Consider the following 14,163-nt stretch of genomic DNA (forward strand, 5'->3'; position numbering starts at 1 on the left):
AAATGCAAGTCAAAACTACAATGAGGTATCACCTCACACCAGTCAGAATGGCCATCATTCAAAAATCCACAAATGACAAATGATGGAGAGGCTGTGGAGAAAAGGGAACCCTCCTACAATGCTGGTGGGAATGCAGTTTGGTACAGCCATTATGGAAAACAGTATGGAGAATCCTCAAAAGACTAGGAATAGACTTACCATATGACCTAGGAATCCCACTCCTGGGCATCTATCCAGATGGAACCCTACTTCAAAAAGACACCTGCACCCCAATGTTCATAGCAGCACTATTTACAATAGCCAAGACATGGAAACAGCCTAAATGTCCAACAACAGATGACTGGATAAAGAAGAGGTGGTATATTTATACAATGGAATACTACTCAGCCATAAAAACCGACAACGTAACACCATTCGCAGCAACATGGATGCTCCTGGAGAATGTCACTCTAAGTGAAGTAAGCCAGAAAAAGAAAGAAAAATACCATATGAGATCGCTCATATGTGGAATCTAAAAACAAACAAACAACTAAATACAAAACAGAAACAGACTCATAGACACAGAATACAAATTTGTGGTTGCCAAGGGGGCGGGGGGTGGGAAGGGACAGACAGGGATTCAAAACGTAGAATAGATAGACAAAATTATACTGTATAGCACAGGGAAATATATACAAGACCTTATGGTAGCTCACAGAGAAAAAAAAGTGACAATGAATATATATATGTTCATGTATAACTGAAAAATTGTGCTCTACACTGGAATTTGACACAACATTGTAAAATGATTATAACTCAATAAAAAATGTTAAAAAAAAAGTTGTGGTATATTTATACAACAGAATACTACTCAGCCATAAAAAATAATAAAATAATGCCACTTACAGCAACATGGATGGCCCTGGAGAATGTCATTCTAAGTGAAGTAAGCCAGAAGGAGAAAGAAAAATGCCATATGATATCACTCATATGTGGAATCTAAAAAAAAAAAAAAAAAAAGACAAATGAACTTATATATAAAACAGAAACAGACTCACAGATATAGAAAACAAACTTACAGTTACCAGAAGGGAATGGGGTGGGAAGGGATAAATTAGCAGTTCAGGATTTGCAGATACTGACTGGTATATATAAAATAGATAAACAAATTTATACTGTATAGCACAGGGAACTATATTCAATATCTTGCAGTAGCTTATGGTGAAAAAGAATATGAAAATGAATACACGTATATTCATGTATGACTAAAGCAATGTGCTGTACACCAGAAACAGACACAACATTGTAAACTGACTATACTTCAATACAAAATAATAAAAAATAAAATTACAATAGCATCAGAAAGAACAAAATACCTAGGAATAAACTTAATCAAGGAGATGAAAGACCTAAACTCTGAAAACTATAGATCATTGATGAAGGAAACTGATGACACAGAGAAATGAAAAGATAGCCCATGTTCTTAGATTGGAAGATTAATATTGTTAAAATATCCATACTACCCAAAACAAGTAGAGACTTAATTCAAACCCTATCAAAATACCGAAGACATTTTTCACGAAAGAAAAATATCCCTTTTGTAGGAGCCACTAATCTCATTCTTAAGGGCTTCACTCTCATGACCTAATCACCTCCCAAAGGTCCTACCTTCTAATACCACCACACTGAGGGTTAGGATTTCAATATAAGAATTTTTGAGGGGATATAAACATTCAGCCCACAGCAATACCCTCTACGTGGATATTGCTAGTAAATTTAAAGGCTGAAGATTTTGTTTCTGGTCACACTGCTGGGCTCTCTTATTATTTCTAATAGCTTGTTTATTCCCTGGAACTAAAAGAAAAAAAAAATTATACTATCTGAATACACACAGGCCATTTTTTCCCTATTTTTTGCCTATATTTAGAGATTTTTTTTCTTGTCTTCTTTTGTTATAACTACCAAGAACAATGTAGGCTAGCAGAAGTGATAAGTCATTCTAGTCTTATTTATGACTTTAAAGGAAACCATCTAAATAGTTTACCTTTTAGCTGAGGAATTTGGGGGTTAAGGATTTTGGATTAATAATATTCTTTATTGGGTTAAGAAGGTTCTTTCTATTCCTAGTATTCTAAAAAGAGGTTTTTTTTTTATTAGATATACATGTTGAATTTTATCAAATGCCTTCGTGGGACATCTATTTACATGACTGTATGGTTTCCATTTTTAATCTAGTAATAGACTGAATTACGTTAATTTTTTTTCAGCATTGAACCTCTTCTGGAATAAATCCTGCTTGGTTATGATACCTAAGTCTATTAATACATTACCGAACCTGAATATGGACAGTTCTTCAGCATTTTTGCTTCAATGTCTGCATTTCTCTCATCTGGTCACTTTCTGGTGGCCTAGGATTCTTACTGTTGCCTCTATCTACCCTTTCAGAGTCAGTAGCGCATTTGAAATCATTTCCATTTTTAGGTAGTAGTTTTTCTCTGTTAACATTATTCCATCTGCTTTGCATATTTCAGGGTTCCTTATAATAATTTCTGGCCTACCCAGTGTATCCATTTCTGTTTTCAAGTACTGCTGTGAATTTTTTAAAAAACAAAAAAGATTTGTCATTTCTAGGAATTTGGGATGGAAGAGACAGAGGCCTTTGCATACCTCTCCCTCCATCTTGCCCCAAATCCAAGATCGATGCCATTTTTAGACTCTTGCTGGAAACTGATTATTTCTAGTTCTCTTGGATCAGTTTAAGTATCACCAGAAAACTAGGCACATTAACCTAACAATTTCTTCTCTTTCCATAATGTGCTTTTTGGTTTAATTCCATAACATGTTAACTATTAGGAAGAAAAGCAGTTAGCCAAAGTTATCTGTTATGGAGATATGTCACAATATGCCTTTCCTAGATGGCTTTTCAACTACCATTTGGGACAGATCCTTAGGATTTCTTCTTGGAATGGACGAGCTTGGTCAGCTACCAATATTTCTTCCTTCTCTACATCACAGTAAGAATTTTTTTTCCCCAAGTGGAATGCTGGTTACCTCAGTAATATTAAGAAGAGTTTTCTTTTGAAGTCCCCTTTCCCTCAAGGTGAAAAGGATATTTGTATCTTCCAATAGCTTCTTTTATTTAGACGTTTATCACAAACAATCTTTGGCCCAAAGAGGGTGGCAAACTGCTTTGTGATAGTTTGCTTAAGGAAAGAGGATCAACTCTTGTCTCAGAGATTCCCAAATTGCAAAGTTGGAACCGTGTGCACATAACCTAAATTCATCCTCAATCTCAGAGGACACTTGTTTTTCTAGCAAGCAAGAGTTGGCCCAGGAGGAAACCTAGGATGGCCAACCCAGGCTATCTTAGGAGCCTACAGCCCCCTAAGACACGCTGCTGGGCACAAAAACTTAAATGCCTGCATCCCAAGTCCATCCACTGAGTCCCAATACGTATACCAACAGCATTCAGTCATTTATTCAATATGACCTACTGTGTGCCTGGCAGTGGTCTGGCAGTGTAGATTCAGCAGTAAACAAGATCCTTAAAATATAAATGTCCTTTTAGTACCACGGTCTGTTTTGAAAGCTTCAATTTTGTATTAGACTTTCTGATGCTGAGGTAATACGATCTTGATAGGGAGGGCAGGACCTTTTTTTCCTGCAAGGTATACTGTGAAATGATATACCATTTCTTTCCTAGGAAATGAGATATGCAAAGAGATCACCAGTTTGTTTGTCATCAGATATGGTAGAAATATATTGGATAACTTCTCTTAACTAGGTCATGACCACTAACCACCCCTACCCTGAACCATTCACACTGGGGCATAATTCTTTGGGAGATGACACCTTCTGTAGGTTCGGAGAAGGTAGGGTTAAGAGAGAATGCTGCCTCTGATCAATACAGCCACAGAATCATCATAAATTATTAAACACATACTCTGTTTTTAGTTTCCTTGATCTGCTTCTCTCATCGTGCCTGGTTGTGTCACTGCCACAAAAGTTTGCTCTTTGCAAAGCTGAAGAACCTGCTTGCAGGACCCCAGTGATCTTCCTGGGGCAAAGGTCCACTCTGGATTATTCCTCCTGCCTCGTAGTTAAGCAACAATGTTTTTTAACCATCCTGAGGATCCTGAGTGCACTGTTGCTTTAAGATGTTATAAACCAGAGATAAAGGAAGTTACTTGTTAGTGCTGGTAATAAGATAAATGGGCTGGCTCTAAGGGCCATCTTCCTGTTGTTCCTTGTTTATTTCAGAAGGTTGTTTTGTGAGAGTTGGCGGTGGGAAGATATGGGGAGGAAGGATAATTTTCAGGATCTCAGATTCAGATCTGATATTGGTTTTGGTGGCAGTGAATAAGGAGATAGGGGTGTATGAAGAGGTACGAATTAGTGTAAGATTATCAAACAGCAGGGTTCATTGGCTCTGGCAAAACTAATAAAGTATGTCTACTGTTCTATTTTGCCACTAAGACATATTCGTATGCCAGCGTTGTGCCAGCGTTCCTCAACAAAGAACACAGTTCACATTTTCATTAATCCGAAGTTAAAAATGTTAACAACATCAATATAGGCCACCAATTTATCGGTTAATCTAAGTATTTGCTAGGGCTTAAAGCACTGCTGTTTTATTCCAGAGGCAAGAAATCTGGAAAGTAGAAAAAAAATCTGGGAAAAAATTTGCAGAGTAGAAAAAAATACTAAGAAAGGAATTCTATAAGCATCATACTATAAGAATAATGTTGACTTTGACGGGGAGGAAGGACAAGCTTCTGGCCAGGATGCAGGCACATTCTCCCCTACAAACTGGCCAGCCGAGGCAGAGAGGAGGTATATAGTGTATGTTTAGTTTTTTTAAAAAAGTCACCTTTTTCTGAATAAGACCAAGGGCACCAAAGGAAAGCACACTGAGAACTGTGCGTGCTAAGCTATTGGCTGCTTGTCTGTAACCGCCATATTTACTCCCTTTGCACAGAACTCTCTCCTTCGGAGTTTGGCCATTCCTGATGCCTCTGTTCTCCTCAGTGACCCTGCTTTACTTCATCTGTTTATTACTTGAATTCATAATTGAAATGGAGGGATCTGTGTCTTCCATGATGTGAAGTAAACAGACTCTCTTTTAAGGACTCAGACCACTTCTGTGGCCTCTTTCCTAATGCCCACACATGTAGACAGGTCTTCATCTGTATCCCGAAGCCCCGGGACTCCTTCCACGGCTGCTGTTGGCATCTACTCTAGCAGAATTCTACAGTTTGACTGGTTGGCGAGTGTCAGAAGGTAAACAGAATTAATGATAAACAGAATCAGCCACAGCACCACAGCCAGAGCCTTAGTCTCTGAACTCATATCTCTTCATTTGCTGAGACAAGCACAATTTTTAACTCTATAGGGGAAACATTATGACATTTTCCAATGTAGAGTATTCTTTTACTATGATTTTCTTTCTCACATTTCTGGGACACAGTGACAATATTTGTAAATATTTCCTTAGAGAAGCAGCAATATAGTTGCATTAATATAAATGAGAAGAGTATTTTCTGCAAATTTATCTACTTTAGAGTTTCATCAGCTTGCTAGGGGAGAGCGTATTTCACAAAGGCATTTCATAGTATATTGTTTACTCTTAAAAACAAAAATTGTTAATATTTATCTTCCAGTATTCATCTATTTAAAGATGCATAATACATGTTTTGCTGTGTGTAATATGTACTTAGTTGAAATATTTGTCTCCTATGATTCCAGGAGTTTTAAGTTTCTTTTTTCAATATACCAAATTTGGTTTACTCAAATGAAAAGAAATGCTTTTTATTTAACTGTAAAAGTACTCATTGAGTAACAAATTCTAATTGGTTACACGTTACCCATTATTTTGTAAACAATGAGAAAAAATGGCTATCATATATAAAGTATCCAACACCTGTTAAGACTACAAGCATTTATTCAATGAATGAATGAATGAATAAATGAACAAATGAATATTTCTACTTTACAGCTAGAGAAACTGAGGTTAAAAGAAAGGTTTTAGCCATAATCAAGCATAATATAACTTAAGAAATTCTCTGAAAATCTGGTTTGAATATTCTTTTCCTTTCTTTCCTTTAAAGATAAATGAAAGTTTTAATACTGGACATTTACTCTTAGAAAGGAAAATCTGAGAGTGATGTTTTATAGACAAAAAAACCTTCAGATGAAAATTTCAGAAAAAAAAATTAGGAAGAAAATTATTTCATCTAAATGCCACTTCTTTCTTTTACTTGCAAGTCTAAAATAACCATTTAAATACTATATAATTACAGAATCTCATCAATTATAACTCGAAATTGTGGATAAGAAAAAGTTTGAACTCTTAGTAAAGTTCTTTTTTGTTGTATACAGCACCTTGTTTGTATTTTCTAAATGACTACTGCAAATGGAAAATAAAAACAATAACACAGCCTTATCTTCATCTGCCACCAACACCACAGTTCTAGTCTGAGAAACTGGATTTTATGATGCATGACTTCAAAACTTATCTTCTCCTCCTTCTTTGCTACAGAAACTTGAGAAATGCGCCCAACTTAAAAAAGGAACAACAACAACAAAAAAATCCAGAAAAATGTTTCCCAGCATTCTTTGCAGCTAGGGATACCCAATGAAATGTCACTGGAAAGTGTTGGGTGGGGTTTCTGGGAAAACCATTCTGCCCTCTTCTTCCTTCTTTTCTGCCTGAAACCCAGTCCTGATACCTGGCACTGCAATACCCCTGCTGGACTCCTGAGGAGAAGCTGAGAGCAGAAGTCACCTACTAAGATGATTAGACAAGAAAAAGAGATGAGCCCAAGTCTCTAGGAATGGTGGAGCTTCCGTCCAGTCTTGGACAACAGAGCTCCCACCTTCTTGTACTCAAGAGAAAATGAAACTCTAACTAACTTGCTTAAGCCATGTTATTTGCGTTTTCTGTTATATGCAACCAAACCTAATCACGACTGATAGAGCCACATTAGAGCTATTTGATTTTTAGCCATTCATTTAACTTCTCTGTCTACTCATCTGTAAAAATGGGCACAATAATAGTACTAGTTCAGAGAGTTGTTTTAAGGATTAAATGAATGTAAAGAGCATAGAATGGTAACCAGAGCAGATTGACCACTCAGTGGGTCTTGTTACAACTATTCACTTGCACCACCTGTCACATCACACCTGGAGTATAAAAGTGAAAGGAGAGGGTGTGTGAAGAGGTGAAATCATTGTATTTGTTTCTTGCCACATTCTTCAGAGACAGAGACCAAGGCAAAAAGCTTAATAGAATCATGATAATACATACTTCTCAATTAAAATCACTTTACAGATTACCAAACACTTGCAGATAACAGATTTTCTAATCCTTACTGGAGCTCTGAGATGAGGATGAATGCTGAAGCTTGTTTGTGTTGGCAGGTCATTAGTTGACTGGCTCAGTGGCCAGAGTCCAGGTTCACTGTTTTGGGGAGGGCCAGTTGGCTGGGTTCCATTTCATGGCCCTAGACGGTACAGCATACTTGGCCCTGGCTAACTGCCCGCTGAACCTGATTCCACGTTTAAATAGTGTGGGAGAAGATGTGAGTTTCATACTCAAGAAACTGTCTGTCTTCTCCACCTGCCAGCAGTTGCATGTGGGTTGTAACTAACGCTTTTCTTTTTTTTAAAAAGAGCTTTCCCAAATCTTTTTCAGAAATCTGACTTTTTTTTTTTTCCCAGCTAGTTTATTTAGAAGTCTTTTGAGCCTCAGGGGTTTAACTCTAGAATGCCTCTCAGATTAGCTCTACTTCAATCTTAATGTGATAAAGATGATAAGAGCTAGTAAGTACTGAGGTACCCACTCTGAGTCAGCACCATTGTAAGTGCTTACTCATATCATCCCATTTGATCCCCATGAAACTCTGCAAGGTAGGTGCTATTATATCCATCCTTCAGAGGTGGTCACCCTGAGCCACACAGCGCGGAGTGACTTGCCCAGAGTCACTGAGACAGGCAGTGGCAGAGCCAGGAGACAGCCCACGCTCTTAGTCACGCCCGACATCTGTCTTAGAGTCAGAAACTCTCTACTGCTGCCTTCACTTGCCAAGACTCAGCCCCTGGGGAGGGAGGGCGTGGGTATGTTTCTTTGACTGTGGCCATATTTTTATCACTTGTTACTCCATATCCCAGACTTTCATTATTCACAGAGGACGATGAAATCCCTCAGGCAGTGCTTCTCCCAGGTAAAATACCAAGACTGTACTGTTTTCTGTGCCAGGGGCTTATTGCCTTTGGTTGCTCCTTCATCTCAGCTCACTATCAAAAGCCCATGAGAACCTCTGGTCTGTGGCTCCAAAGCCACTTCTCCAGGGAGATTTTTTTCTGATGAGTCCATTCCTGCCAGTGATATCCAATCAGCTAAGAATGACTTCTTGTAACACATGCTAGAATAAAGTCTATTTCCTTGATCCTAACCAGCATTATCAATGTAATAACAGTGTTTTCAGAGAAGCAGGGGGAGAGAGGGAGGAAATGACATAGAATTTTTTAAAAGTAGAAAGGTATAAAAACTCAACTTCTGTGACCTTCCTCCTAAAACCCGTAACCTCAGGCTAATAATGAGAAAAACATCAGACGAATCCTAACTAAAGAACATTCTACAAAATACCTGACTGGTACGCCTCAAAACTGTCAATGTTTTGGAGGAAAGTCTGAAAAACAGCCAGGAGGAGACATGATAACTAAGCGTAATGTGGTATCTTGGATGAGACCTGGAACAGAAAAAGAACACCAGTCAAAACCTAAGGAAATCTAAATACAGTTGTTAAAAAAAAAATAATGCACTAATATTAGTTAATTAATTGTAGCAAATGTATCCTGCTCTAATGTAAGATGTTAATAATATGGGAAACTGAATGCAGACTGGGAACTATCTGTACTATCTTTGCAATTTTTCTGTAAATCTAAAACTTCTTTTTTTTTTTTTGCCATGTTTATTTTATTTTTTTGCCTTCAATTAAAAAGAAAAATGTGGGAGTTAATTTTAAAATATCTCTACTTTTGCATGTGTTTGAATTTTTATCACATGCTTTTTAACATTTTTTATTGATTTATAATCATTTTACAATGTTGTGTCAAATTCCAGTGTTCTAAAACTTCTAAAATGAAAAGTTTATTAAACAAACCAAGCAAACATGGGCAGTGTCATCAAGTTCTATCATATGTTTGAGATTCTACTAGGCCGGCTGACATACTGTCCTCTCATTTACAGAAACCCTGAACCAAACACCACCTCCCCTCTCCTCTGAAGAGCTTTGGGCACTTTATAGACAGGAAGACCTCAGTTTTTATTATTTGTATGAATCCACGTGGCACCTTTTATGATCCCTGTGTTACACAGTAATGAGATCTGGCCCAGGTAATGGCTTGCTAAAGGTCACCGGGATGGAGGCATAGCTGGGCGTGGAGCCTTGACGTGTTTACTGTTCCTGGTATCACTGCAGGCTGGGCAGGGAAACTGGCTAAGATGAATTCAGTTCTATTCAATTCAACCCATTTTAGGGAGCACTTACTAGTATTATAAGCACTGGGAATCTTAAACTGAATGAGATTCAGCTCCCTGCTTGAGGGCTGTGTGATGCAGTTTGGGAGAGACAAATATATCAGCAGATATTTTCAATAGAAGAAGTTGAGTGCCAAGGCAAGTTATTTAGCCTTAGGAAAAAATCTCAGCCTGAAGTGCAGGTGAGTTCTGGTTAGGGAAAATGTATTTCTTGGTTCCTTAGGGGCCCGGCTGCATCCACTGCCCTCTACTGAAGGTTCCCTTGGTGGCCGTAGTGGGACTGCATGCACTAAAGCCCATTTTCTGGCAGGGCATAAATCTTAACAGTCAGTGGCTCAGTTCTTGTGAGAATATGAAAGGGCTCTGATAGACACGAATAGTAAAGTAGAAAAAAAAAAAAGACAGTTCGGGTAACTTGGTTTCCTCCTGTGTCTCTGAGGTGTGAATGGAGAAGAAAGATATGTGCAGGATTTTCTGGACTGTAAAATATGTTGGCAGTCCTAGGAGAGCGTGACAGCCCTCAACTTTCTGTTTATGCTTTTAGTGTCTGATTAGGGACTTGGGACAATAGAGATTAATGCTATTTCCTTACACCCTTTGATAGCAGGGCACAGGCATTTCTTCTTTAGGTTGTGAGCCTCCCTTGGCCTGTTTCCTCCTTGTGAGAGAGCTAAGGAGCCATGGTTAACTCTTTAATCCTCTGGGCCATGACTTGAGGCACTGTACTTAAACAATTAACGATTTTCCAAATGTAAGATTTTTTTTTTTCCTTTTAATGGTGAGTCTCTGAACGAAAGAAGCAATTTCCTCTACTGGGGGTTCCAAATCACTCATCTCTGCTAAATTTTATTCTATAAACGGTTGAAATTATTTGCTCCCTTCCCATGTTTTCTGAGGATGTGAGCAGCCAGCTGTTGGGTCCTCTTCTCTTTCTGCTTGGAGTCTTCTCTGTCACCACCCTCTCTTCTCGTGACCTAGAAGTTCTTGCTCTCAAGGACAGATGCCCGCTTCACATTCTGAGAGAATTAACATCCTTCCCTTCACAGTGATTTTCCTGAACTCAGAAGAGGAAAGAAACTCTTTTGCTTGGCTTTATTCAGCAGCTGGTGTGGTATCACAGGCTGCAATTCTTTGGTAAATTACACCAATAATTGTTCAGCCATCAGGGGAAACTGGTCTTTTATAACATCTTCCTTTTATGAGTCTTCCTAACACAGTGAAATTACCTTAACACCCAGAAGAGGGTTTAAAAAGTGATATGAGAAGAAGGCTGGATGAGGGTGCATGTGGAAGGAAGTGTACAATGCTTGGGGAAGAAAAAGGATACAGTATGAGAATGTGATTTTTAACGTGGATGTAGACCAGCTAGGAATAAAAATTATTTTTAATATCTTTAAGGAAAAGACAGTGAGTGAACAATATTTAGTCTTGTATTTTTGAAAAATAAACACTGAACTGTGATTTAGTAGACAGTTGTCATACCAGATGTTTTTCATCTATAACTTATTTTGATATGATTTAATTTCTCTATGCAATAATACTATTACAGTTAAAATATAGCAAATCTATCTTGAAAAGATAGAGCATAATTTTATATATGGCTTGAGAGATAAGAAATGGGTTTACATACTATCCTGCATTTTATTCCACAAGTCAGAGAAATAGAAACAGAATTATTCTGAAATGATTCATAAATATTATATACTCTATTATTTTAGGGAAATAGCTTTCCAGTAGAAATGGCCAACAAGATTCCCTGATTGATTTATCCAATAAGCATGACTTTCATACCTACCAAGTGCTGTATTACACACTAGAAATTTAAAGATGAATAAACCCCAAAGCTGTTGATACCAAAAGCTCACAGTGCTTAAGACAGTAGACAGTGAACAGGTAATTACTGTCTGGTGTGGAAAGCTCTGTAACAGAGGCACATGATCAGAACTAGGGGGCAAAAGGGTGGCAGGAAGACTCTATAATGGACCAGTGTCTTGCTCTGCCTAATTCAGCAGGGGCAGGTAAAACTTGACTTTTAAGTTGACAGTTGAAGTATAAGTAAGAGTTTAGAAGGGCAGGTCAAGGTATTCTAGGCTGAGAGCCAGCCTGGGTAGAGAAAAGAGCAGAGAAAGCAGAATGCTTCTGGATATTAAAGATACTTCACTGTGACTGGGTTGGGAGAGGGGAATGACTCAAGACGAGGCTGGAAAGGTAGACAGGACTAAGCTCTCCAGGGTCTTATACAGCATGCTAAGGAGGCAGACATTACCCCATGGACAATACTTCTTAAACTTTAATGTTCACAAGACTCACTGGGGAGCTTGTTAAAATGGAGACACTGATTCGTTGGGTCTGAGTGTCAGCTTTTCTAACAAGTTCCAGGTAATGATGCTGCTGCAATAAAGTGCCCTGCAGGCCTCACTTACTTCGCAGATAATCACCAAGTCCAGTACCTGATATGGAATCCCTGTGTGCTAAGATGATACCTTCAATCCTTTGAGAGGAGGAGTTTAGGGTGGGACTTGGGCCAACAGAGCCTCCAGGAATGATGGATTCAGCCCATGAGCTGCCTCCTGGGTTTACTGCAGGTGGCCCACAAACAGTTTTTTCTATGTGTTCTATGATCAGAAGAAGGTAGCGAAGCAAAGCCAGTACAAACAAGCAGGTCTGCATGGTAAGAACCACAGTCTGGCTTTCCACTGAGAAACCACAGTGTTGCAACAATGAGCCCCAGTTACCCAGAGTAGCTGATACTGGTTGTTGGCATGTTTGAAGATTGAAATCTTGGTTCCAGTTCACCTCTGCAGTGGACTTAGTTTATCTAGCCCGTGGTGGTTTCTGCAGCAACTCAGCTCCATCAAGCTCAAAGCTGATTCTGTTACATAGTTGGCAATTAAGGAGGCGTGGGACTGAGAAATAAGAATCTTGTTCTGTGACCTTCCAGTTATTACTGTTTAATTATTTTTATGGGTTTATGAGTTATTTTAAGTCATTCCTTAGTCTTTTCTCAGAATATTACAAAGATTATTAAATTGCTCATTTTTCCTAATAAATTTTAATAGCTATTTGGAATAGGGAAATGCCAGGCTGTGCCCAGTGAATGAAAACTTGAATTTCTGCAGAGCTGATTGGTCTGGGGATCACCATTTATAAGCGTACAAGTACAAACACATTCACACATACGTGGTTGCATCTGCAGGTCCATTTCTAGAAATGGAGCCGGCCACACGTGTTGCCTCTACAGAGGGCTGCAGAATGGGGGTGAGTGTGGGAGGGAGACCTTCTCATCAACAGCACTCATTTTGTCCTGTTTAAAATTTTTCTGATATGAATGCTTACCTTTAGAAAAATAGGAAAGACAGACGTCTCAGTGATTGAAAAGCACGAGGACACTTGCAGCACCCTTTAGTCTGCTGGCCTGGGCAGTGACAGTCACTTTCCACCTGTGCCATCTGATCTTGAAGCTCTTGTTGTTCTGTGTGTTTAAGGGGAAAACATGAAAGTTATCGGATCTCCTGAAGCTAAATTACCCAGAGTCTGGGTAATTTATAAAGGAAATAAATCTTTGAAATAAATTTCCTGTAAGTCAGAATTTTTTCAGTTGTGTCCTCATTTGACAATTTCTGCCCTCTGTTCAAACAACAGTGAAATATAGTTGAAATGAGATGTAATAATATTCCAAAATAAAAATGAACCAGAAGGAAAGACATTTCTTTTTCACCCAGGCAAAAGTCTTCATTGATGGCCCTCTTACCACCTTCTCTCTCCACAAATACTCTATCGTAGAACTCTGGGGAAAAGCATATTCCAGATAGATGCTATGCTGACTGTTAACATTTAATGAATAACTTCCATTATGGTATTAAATATTTATAAGCTGAGAAGAAGCGTTGTATCTTCCATAAATGCTATGACTATGAAACATTCAACAGTTATAACCCAGTTTGCAGTCTCCTCTGACTTAAATAAAATCTCATTTTAGTAGAGTGAGCTCTCTGAACTCATTTAGACACTACAGTAATGTTGATGACTGCCTGTTGTAGAAATGAAAGCTGAAATCATTTGGTTTGGAGCTCTATATTCTGTAATCTGTGTTTCCTCTTCTCCTAGGATGTAGCACAATGTTTGAAAAACTGTATTACAAGCAGTGCTTCCTGAAACTCATTTGTCTGCTTAGATATTAATAGGCCTTCCACTTAGAAATTCTTCCTGCATTTTTAGGTTTCATCTATGAGGGATGTAGAGAGAAAATATAAATGTTTCAATATAACTAACACTGAGCCAACCCCAACTTCCTCAATGTTTTCAATAAAAATATCTTCCTTCTCCAGTGTTGGACATGGCCCGGGCCAGCTAGGGGTGACACAGCATGTTGTGCATGCTAACAGTTCTGAGCAGTCCAGTTACTGGAGGAGCCAGTGTGACTAAGGAGGGGTATACAAAAAGATTGACCTGTAACCTTCACCTGCTCTCTCTAAAGCCAGCTCAAATAAATGCACAATAAACAAAGAGGGTGATATGCAAATCACCTTCCCAGCAAATTCTCTAAGCCACACCTTCTTACTGATGGCCACTCCCAGAGCCCCCCACGTAACAAATTCTGGAGTTGGCACTGAATCTAAACATCTTCCACAGAACAGCTCTCT

The 14,163-nt window shown here is 38.5% G+C and overlaps 1 long non-coding RNA gene across 1 annotated transcript; it reads right to left on the reverse strand.

The window, feature by feature from the left end:
* Nucleotides 1–847: 847 nt before the first annotated feature.
* Nucleotides 848–13,508, reverse strand: LOC135320275 (uncharacterized). The gene is made up of 3 exons (XR_010379520.1): nucleotides 12,857–13,508; nucleotides 8,627–8,729; nucleotides 848–978 (listed from the first exon to the last, which is right to left on the reverse strand). It is a non-coding gene; the product is annotated as an uncharacterized LOC135320275 (long non-coding RNA).
* Between the last annotated feature and the right edge of the window lie 655 nt (nucleotides 13,509–14,163).

The sequence above is a fragment of the Camelus dromedarius genome, chromosome 3 (genome assembly GCF_036321535.1).
Source record: "Camelus dromedarius isolate mCamDro1 chromosome 3, mCamDro1.pat, whole genome shotgun sequence".
Taxonomy (NCBI): Eukaryota; Metazoa; Chordata; class Mammalia; order Artiodactyla; family Camelidae; genus Camelus; species Camelus dromedarius.